Here is a 9,719-nt window from a genome sequence, read left to right on the forward strand (position 1 = left end):
AACGTTTTTCCGCTGTTCAATCATCCAATGTTTACGCTCCTTACACCATGTCAGGCGACGTTTCGGATTTATCGGCGTGATGTGTGGCTTATGAGCAGCCGCTCGACCATGAAATCCAAGTTGTCTCACCTCCCGCCCAACTGTCGTAGTACTTGCAGTCGATCCTGATGCAGTTTGAAATTACTGTGTGATGGCCTGGATAGATGTCTGCCTATTACACATTGTGACCCTCTTCAACTGTCGGCGGTCTCTGTCAGTCAATAGACGAGGTCGGCCTGTACTCTTTTGTGCTGTACCTCTCCCTTCATGTTTCTACTTCACTGTCACATCGGAAACAGTGGACCTAGAGATGTTTAGGAGTGTGGAAATCTCGCATACAGACATATGACACAAGTGACACCCAATCACCTCACCTCGTTCGAAGTCTGTGAGTTCGGCGGAGCGCCCCATTCTGGTCTCTCACGATGTCTAATGTCTACTGAGGTTGCTGATATGGAAAACCTGGCAGTAGGTGGCAGCACAATGTACCTAATATGGAAAACGTATGTTTTCGGCGGTGTCCGGATACTATCGATCACATAGTGTATGTACGCTCTTTCACCCTATCCCTTTCCTGTCAAGATAGCAGCCTCAATCACATTGCCCAACGTCTTCATAACACACAGCCGTGTTCCGCTGTAAAGTACCGGTGCATCAAGGTTTCGAAGTTAAGTATTTGGTGCTCACAGATTGAGTAAAAGGTGGTGCAGCATCCGACCAAATCACGCGAGTTATGGAACTCCATTGGATACTTTATGGCCTGATCGGCAGCTACCCGCTGGAGTACACAGCGAGTCGACACTCAGGCTACCGGCTTTCTTTCTGTTCTTACACTTATTATTACATAGCAGGGATGTACACACACATCGTGGACTGCTATCAGTCTGATGATGGCCGACCCCTCGCGTCCATTCTCATAAGGTTTTGAAACGTCCCCTTAGAACAATTGTACGTAAGACTGTGCTTAACCTGACACACAATATTTTTAGCGCAACGCAATCTGACTTTCAAAAATCCCTACAAAAAAATGGCCCTGACTAACATTAACCTATACGTTTCACAAATCACTTACCTCACAAAAATCTTGGTTACTCGAACTACTGTAGTTAGTCAGGGCCATTTTTTTGTAGGGATTTTTGAAAGTCAGATTGCGTTGCGCTATCTGACTTTCAAAAATCCCTACAAAAAAATTGCCCTGACTAACATTAACCTATACGTTTCACAAATCACTTACCTCACAAAAATCTTGGTTACTCGAACTATTGCAATACAGCGAGCACCACTACTGCCAGCTAAATAAAAGATTCAAACTACGGAAGGCACTAACTACTGATAGGGATAGTTAGCAAATGAAAGATATTAATAGAGAACAAACAATGTATTTACCTTAATAGTCATAATATATATAGCGGTTCATGACAAATTACAAAACTCCGCCATCTCTCTCCCCACATCCATCACTGCTGGCGGCTCACCTCCAACTGCGCAACGCTACGCGCTGTTCACATCCAGCTGCCGCTGCCCAACACTACAATGGCAGACAACAATGCAAACTAGACACAGACTGCACACAGCACAGCCAGTGATTTTTATACAGAGGTGGCGTTACCAATAAAAAAACCTAAACAGCCTACTTACAGTTTTTTACTCAGCTTGCGAGGTGTCCATTTGTACGTGGAGTCTGATTTTGTAATATAAATCATGAAAAATAACTTGAAACAATTGTCATATGTAGAAGAGATTGTATTTTTGGCACCACTTAACCAAAGATGTTGCCTGAGTGACAGAAAAAACTTTGGGTTCTATTTTTGTCAAACGGTGTCAGAGTTTTTCTCGTGTAATAATCCAAGTGTTTTTAATTACGGCAGCAAGTGAGAATTGCAATACAGTTGAGATGTTCACTGTTTTTGAAGTGAATGTAAAATGTTTCGTATCAGGTTTTGTGAAGGTGAAACCTTATTTTGAATACAATTTTCAGACTGAAGCATTCGGTCTTAGCATATCCCCTGATCAGTAGGTCATCGTCTTCCATGCCGTGTTTATTTAAATCCAATGAATATTTTTTTTAAAGAAATGATTTTTCAATCAGAATCGAAAAATATAAATGTCCCAGAATTAGAAAACTGTAACAGTTTCAATGCTGGCAGCATTGCACGGCGCTCAGCCAACATCCGGTATTTTCACTGAACATTTGCAAAGTTGTTCATTTATCAACCAATCTACAGATACTGTTTGAATGAAGCTATTTTACGGCCGGAATTGCACTTCGTCGTGCCAAGATTGAATATTTTTTATGCCTAGTGTGGAGAGAACAGAATACCAAGATTACATCGGTTGCGACTCTAGAGCTAAGGAAAATTTATTTGATTGTTTATTTGGGCAGGGAATTTTTCTACACGGTCAAAGAACTCGGTGCTCACGAGACTGGGTAAATTTCAGAAGGTTTGATTTCACTATAGGCATTGCATACTAGATTTATTTATTTTTTTTACAGTAAAACGGTTTAGGCAAACCATCTCCTCAACAACACATCACACATTAAACTTGCGTAAGACAAACATTACGCACTGCATATTCATTAACAAACACACATATAAATTTTTATAAAGAATGTTACAAGCTTTCCTTCCTTTCACAAAAGGGGATGACAGGCCCTTGTAAAACATATATCTTTAGCGAATACGTTTTTGGAACTGTATTTGTTCATTAAAGTGGATATTTGTCTAACAAATAACATCTTCTCGTACTGCCCTTTACATAATGACAATGAGGGATTTACAGCCATCGGTACTACCAAGCTTATACCCCTCTGCTACGCAGTATACGGCCACCAGTAACACACCTAAGAAGTGATATGCCGCTCGCCTACTACCTGCTGTTCCCGGCTGGGCTCGGTTATCGGTAATCATCCTTCGTGTAGCAGCATCTCTCTCTCTCTCTCTCTCTTTCTGTTCAAACAGCGTTGAAAGCTACCAGCGACTCGACAGCCGTAGAGTTTGTGCCCCTTACCTCCCCTCCTCTCCCCTCCTCACACGCACACACACACACACACACACACACACACACACACACTGCACAGTGCTTAGCTGCTTCCACGTAAGTGCAGGTAGGGAATTACTGAAAGCTACTGAATAAACTGTTTTTCATAGAGCGTTATTTAATGATTCCTTCGGACAGGGGAGTACAAATGTTTCTTTCAAGTCACTAGATTTTTCACTCGGTTGTAGATTATTATCCAGCTGTTTTAAAGCTGATCTTTCAATCCCCCCGTAACTACATCTTCCTAGCGAAATGATAAGGGGTAACTGGTAACGTGATGAAAGTGAAGATGACGCACTGTCATCTTCAGTATCGTGCAAATAAGGCACGATGGAGCTGAAACTGAGACGGAGAAACGTTGAAGTAGTGGAATTAGCTGTGTAATCTGGGCCAATGTGTTGCACGCAGTGTTACATAGTAATTAAGAGCCAGACATATCTCTCTTTTTCTGCCGGCCGAAGTGGCCGTGCGGTTCTAGGCGCTACAGTCTGGAACCACGCGACCGCTACTGTCGCAGGTTCGAATCCTGCCTCGGGCATGGATGTGTTTGATCTCCTTAGGTTAGTTAGGTTTAATTAGTTCTACGTTCTAGGCGACTGATGACCTCAGAAGTTAAGTCGCATAGTGCTCAGAGCCATTTGAACCATCTGAATCTCTGTTTCTGAATAGAAGAGGAGAAAAAGGTAAATTTGTTATGGCCGCATTGTGGTAATATAACAGCTATTAATACAAGATGTCTTATGCTTTTCATAGTTAACTATGTTTTCAAAGATTACAAGGTTATGCATAAGAAAATCTGCGATTTTAATGTGTCTTACGCTTCACTGACGATCAGTTTACTCTTAGAAAATATTTGATACCAAATGGAACAAGAAAATCTGCGATTTTAATGTGTCTTACGCTTCACTGACAATCAGTTTACTCTTAGAAAATATTTGGTACCAAATGGAACCACGTGTGAGAAATAAAGCAATTATTGTCTGATAACTGACACATTGAAATGCTCCTGCATCTAATTTTTACAACAATATTTCAGGAGTTTTCCTGAATAAACCATAGCATAGCCAGTACTTTCGTGTAATTTAGGAGCAATCGAAACGCGTCGAAAATCGTAAATGATTTACCTGTTATGATGAATGGAAGTGAGGTATTAATTTCAAGCGCCTTTACATATAAAAAAAGCTTAATATCGCTGCGCCCCGTCTAAATCAATAGGATGTGGTTGATTTCTGGTGGGACAGCCTCACATACAAGTGCAGGTGCAGATGACGTTTCAGAAAATCGTTCACCGTCTCCTCCCTATCTCCTCCCATCACACCGCCAGCAGTGATGGAAATTTTCTCGTTCCAAGACGGCGTCCACAAATGAGACGAATGTGCGCTGCAGGAATGTGGCTGCAAGTACAGTGACGTAGTCTACACAAGACGGTACGCACTGTTATGAAAAACACTTTCATGAATGCCACTACGTGAAAATTGTACAAGTGATTGAATCGCCGTGCGTCTGCCGTGCACCGACACTTCTGAAATAATGTGGGCAGATTGTGGAAGCAACTACTGAAATGTGTATTTGCATATTTCATTTACGATATATGTTTCGTTTTGTTCACTTAAACAGAGCCAATCGTACGACTTTCTTGTCTTTTTTTAATTTTTTTGTTTGTTTGCTCTCTGGTTTGCCTTGAATTCTTCCCTTTGTCAGTGGAGCTATGAATAGAAAAGTCTCAGACCAAATCAGATGATACATTCAAATCTTTTAACAAGGTACAATATTTCTGAAGCGACCAATGACCCATTTCACGGAGCTGCAAGGCGCTGAAGCGGGCGTAGGGAGAGTATGACAGGGGTAGGGGGGAGGGGGGCTGTTTCCTTTCCCCCCCCCCCCCCCCCCCAACTCCTGCTCCTATCACACGCGTCAGCCGTTTTCTGTTCAGTTGCCTGCTCTCTCTCTCTCTCTCTCTCTCTCTCTCTCTCTCTCTCTTTCTTAAACACGTCGCGTATAGTATAGCGTGCAGCAGGCGCGTACAGGCCTGCCGTAGAAAAACTCATATATTCTGATGTTACACCAGAGCATTCACGCTGCAGAAATGGCCACACGATCTGTCAACAGCTAGCAAATTACTTAGTGGCCTTTTTTAAACATGAGAATATTGCAACAAACTTTGCAGTATATTTTAAATCTGCGTGGTTTAGAAATAACTAGATCCGACCCAACACTGCTAATGCACATTCTGCGGAAGAGCATGTCGTGTCGGCTGTTGCGGGAGTCACCACCGACACAAACAAGGAAGCAGAGAAGTTACGATGGTAGGTGGCATGAATCAAAAACAATCTGTACAAAACACTTTCAGATCAATAGAAAACTTTATTTCTGTAGGGAAGAAACGATACTGAACTTCCCGTGCTGCTTGTGCCTTCTACATACTTGTACTTTCTCTGTATTACCACTCGCAGAAAGTAGGCTAAGTAATGTCTTATTATTCAGTACTGATGCTCTTGTAGTCTGCGACTCAACTGAGGTCGACCAGCGATGACCGGCAGGTTAAGTCAGAGATGTCAATTGGGGCTGAACTCTGTCTTGTTGCTTTAGGACTGCACGGGGCAATTGATAGATCTACTTCGTTTACTACATCTGCCACATTTCGATTTTATGCTGTTACGTAATAAATAAAATTTCTGATGAAACAGTGATCCCAATTTCCGATGACTATTATGGCCACTGTTGTCCAATAACAAGCAGTTATGACAAGTCTGCATTACACCGGTCCCAGGCAGATTAATAACAAAAAGTAGCTGTAAGTTCACTAACGAAACCGTCATCCATTGCTCCCTATCCTGAGCCATACACGCTGCTACAGGCATACCGTGGCCGAGAAACCGCCTAAAGAACAGCAGTCAAGCAAAGTCAAGCAGTTCACTAGACTGCTGGGCGGCGCGCCCAGTGACCTTGAGGCTGGCCAGTGTCGTCAGAGGGCGGTCCGCCGTGATAGCTGCTCGGGTGTAGCGAACTGCGGCGAGCACCAATGCTGTAGGTTTACTGCGCCCTGGGACACTAAGCAGCCACTTGTGTGAAGCAGATTGCCACAAGAAACGAACTCGGGAATGTATGTTAAATGAAAGTTAATCGCAAGTTTTCGCCGTGAGTATCATCTTTTACTAGCAAAATTTCCAGTAAGTGAATAAAGTTCAATTTCAGTCTTCGGTTCACCTAGAGGCACTACAATAACAAAAGCCTGGTTCCTTTTTTGCGGAATTTGATAAATGATGCATTGCTGACACAAAACTGTTTATATATGAAGATGCTACTTCCACATTACAGAAGTTCGGAGGTTTCTTCGATGTGTATAGTTAAAAGAAAACCAGAAGACTGCCTCTTTCCAAGTTCAGATCGTGGCGTATTTTATCTAACGGCCGTCTATCCGTTTTTACAGAAGAGTACAGACGTAGCTCTTTCAGACAAAAAAAAAAAAAATGATGCAAACTGTATTTGAGCTTCGCACATTGCGTCACTTGTCTGTCACTACCGAAAGCGATAATGTTTACCTTGCTATTGCAACACCCGAATGCTACCACGGGTAAGGGCGCCCATAAAAATGGCTCAAATGGCTCAGAGCACTACGGGACTTAACATCGGTGGTCATCAGTACCCTAGAACTTAGAACTACTTAAACCTAACTAACTTAAGGACAGCACACACATCAATGCCCGAGGCAGGATTCCAAACCTGCGACCGTAGCGGTCACGCGGTTCCAGACTGTAGCGCCTAGAACCGCACGGCCACACCGGCCGGCAAGGGCGCCCACAGCTTTCAGTAAGTGTTCCTGGAGCTTTGTGAACCTTGCGACTGAGAAATGGGGACAGTGCGGCCAGCTGACGTGGATAATAATTCCACCGCCAGATGGATCTTCTTTTGTATCTGAATGCAACACAATGTTGTGGGAGGACGCAACAAGATTATAATGACTAGCGCATCACTGATATACAATAGCTGGATCGCTTTTTACGAAATGTTTGATAGGGGAAGATAATAGTGTCCACAATACTCTTTGATCCGTATGAACAATTCATATTTTAAAGAGCATCACCACAATGAAAATAAAATGGGAACGTATTAAGGAAACGAAAAATTGTTTGGAAGTAACAGCGATGTCAGAATGGAATTTAAGAACGTCTGCTTGCTTTTAAATGTACATTTCCGTCATTAAGGGAAGAGCTCTTTCCGTCAGTAACTTGAACCGTAACCCTCGGCAAATTATATCCAGGGCGGGTAGTGGCCACTGGTGTGACGCACCGCTGACGGAGGGACGAAGTTGGAACTTATCACTGCCTGCCAGCTACATTGAAAACCACCTGGGCGTGCTGGAGGCGGGGGGGGGGGGGGGGGGGGGAGGAGGAGGAGGAGAGGGAAGGGGGAACATGCGGCAGGAGAGACTGAGTGCAGCTTCCAGCTCCCTGTGTCCGTCCTGCACACCACACTGGGCGCATTTAACTTGGCGCTGTAGTTCACCGCAATGTGGTAGACAGAAAGGCTAAACACGCCAACTTGTTGTGTGGCCATCTGTACAAGACTACCGTTCCATGTGTCACATTCCACAATACATCGTAATGGGGCGAAACGAGTCAGTTTACGGAATATTATGTGACTGCTTGCCGAATATTTACATATTAGTGACATAATTGAAAATACGAGTATTATTTGTGCACTAAATATTCTTCAACGCATCAGCAACAATTAACCAGAAGAGATAATATCGGCTTATTTTCAAATATATTCTCTTATACCTGGATAACTGCAAGGTGTAGGTAACTTACATGTGATTGAAATGTGCTGTAGCCCTACGCCACATATTGAAAACACGTAATTAAAGAAATGTGAACGGTGCCTGGTCTGAATCCCCGCATACTGTTATCAGCTTGTAAACGTTGCAGCATGGAGTCGGAGAGCCGCAATAGGTTCTTGGGGAGCTACCCAGCGCGGCCAGCGCCGGAGGTATGGAAGTCGACCTGCATTCTTCCAAAATGGCTAATGGGCAGATCAGTACACATTTTGCGAACAGTATGTGTGCGGAAAGTGGAAAAATCACTTGTTCCTGCACTTACCAAAATCTATGTGCATTTTGTCATTATTACTAGTCTATAGTTATATGTATACTCTGTCTACTAAGTTACGCAGACACAGTGGTCATTGCCACTGTAGAGACTACCCCACCACGCCTCCCATCAACCGAAAATATCAACGCATCCATATTCTACTAAGGTAGTGCAGCCTGCCCGTTATCCTCATTACCTGCGGTTTTTCGACGATTCCTCTAACTTCGAACTTCGAGCCTGGTGTGCACATGCACTGAAGAAATCTTTGAGCGTCTCGCCATATATATACACATATATATATATATACACATATATATATATATATATATATATATATATATATATATATATGTGTGTGTGTGTGTGTGTGTGTGTGTGTGTGTGTGTGTTGGCTATGGAAGTGTGTGTGTGTGGGGGGGGGGGGGGGCGTGTGTTTGGTGTCTGTTCTTTCTCACATGTCCGAAAGAACAGATACCATTTTTCATCCAGCAGACATTTTGAATTAAGACACAGAGGGATCACAGACATTGGCTGCGACTGGACATTGATGGAAATCAGTGGGAAAAGCTGAAAATTTGTGCTTGACCGGGACTGGAAAGCAGGTAACTTGGTTACTAGGCCAACGGTCTCTTCAGTGCAGATGCACACGAGTCTCGAACTGTTACGGGAATCGGCGAAATGTTACGAGTAACATCGGTAATGGGCATGAGGCACTACATTAATCGTGCTTGGTTAAGTGGGGAATTTTGGTCTGACGGGAGACGCGCTATGGTAATCGGTGCATTGGTACTGGCCATTGTGGTCGGATAGCTTACGGGTCAGAGCATCTGCCTCGTAAGCAGAAGACCCGGGTTCGAATCCCGGTTCGGCACAAACTTTCAGCTTTCCCCATTTCCTTCAATACCCACTCGCGCCAATTACTCTAATTCATTTGTGTCCTAGTCTGTAGTTGTATGTAACTAGCAGTAAATCGGTTCTTTTGGTTTTCTTAGCAGTTCTGCTCTTGGGAATATGACAGTACTGTCAGAGATGGAAACGGTGTGAGAAAGTAGATATTCAATTGGCGAAAAGGTACTCGTGTTTTTGTACTGAGGACAAACGCAAGTAATGGCACGACGCACGCGTTTTATTTGCATTTAATTCTGGGCCATTTAAAGTGTGGTTACCGAATAATTGACGGAAAACTGAACTGCTCGTAACCTCTTGTCTCGACGCACGTGAGGAAGAGGAGGAATTTAACGTGGTCACTGCTCTTCACGATTAATTTAATACATATTATCAGTACTTCAGTTTCACGATAGACTGAAGAAAACGGTAAATCATCCATTTAATTTCTCGTAAGTGCCCTCCAGTGAACCGTCTGTCGAGTTCGAAGTGACTTTTTACCATATGAAAAACTGCTCTATGTAGCTTATCAGCGCAGTGAGTGATGCAGATTTCAAAAAATGACTCTGAGCAGAATGGGACTTAACTTCTGAGGTCATCAGTTCAGTAGAACTTAGAACTACTTAAACCTAACTATCCTAAGGACATCACACACATCCATGCCCG

At 43.3% G+C, this 9,719-nt stretch overlaps 1 non-coding gene across 1 annotated transcript; it reads left to right on the forward strand.

The window, feature by feature from the left end:
- Positions 1–8,968: 8,968 nt before the first annotated feature.
- On the forward strand, positions 8,969–9,041 carry Trnat-cgu (transfer RNA threonine (anticodon CGU)). The gene has a single exon. It is a non-coding gene; the product is annotated as a tRNA-Thr (tRNA).
- Positions 9,042–9,719: the final 678 nt, after the last annotated feature.

The sequence above is a fragment of the Schistocerca serialis genome, chromosome 5, assembly GCF_023864345.2.
Source record: "Schistocerca serialis cubense isolate TAMUIC-IGC-003099 chromosome 5, iqSchSeri2.2, whole genome shotgun sequence".
In the NCBI taxonomy this organism is placed as follows: Eukaryota; Metazoa; Arthropoda; class Insecta; order Orthoptera; family Acrididae; genus Schistocerca; species Schistocerca serialis.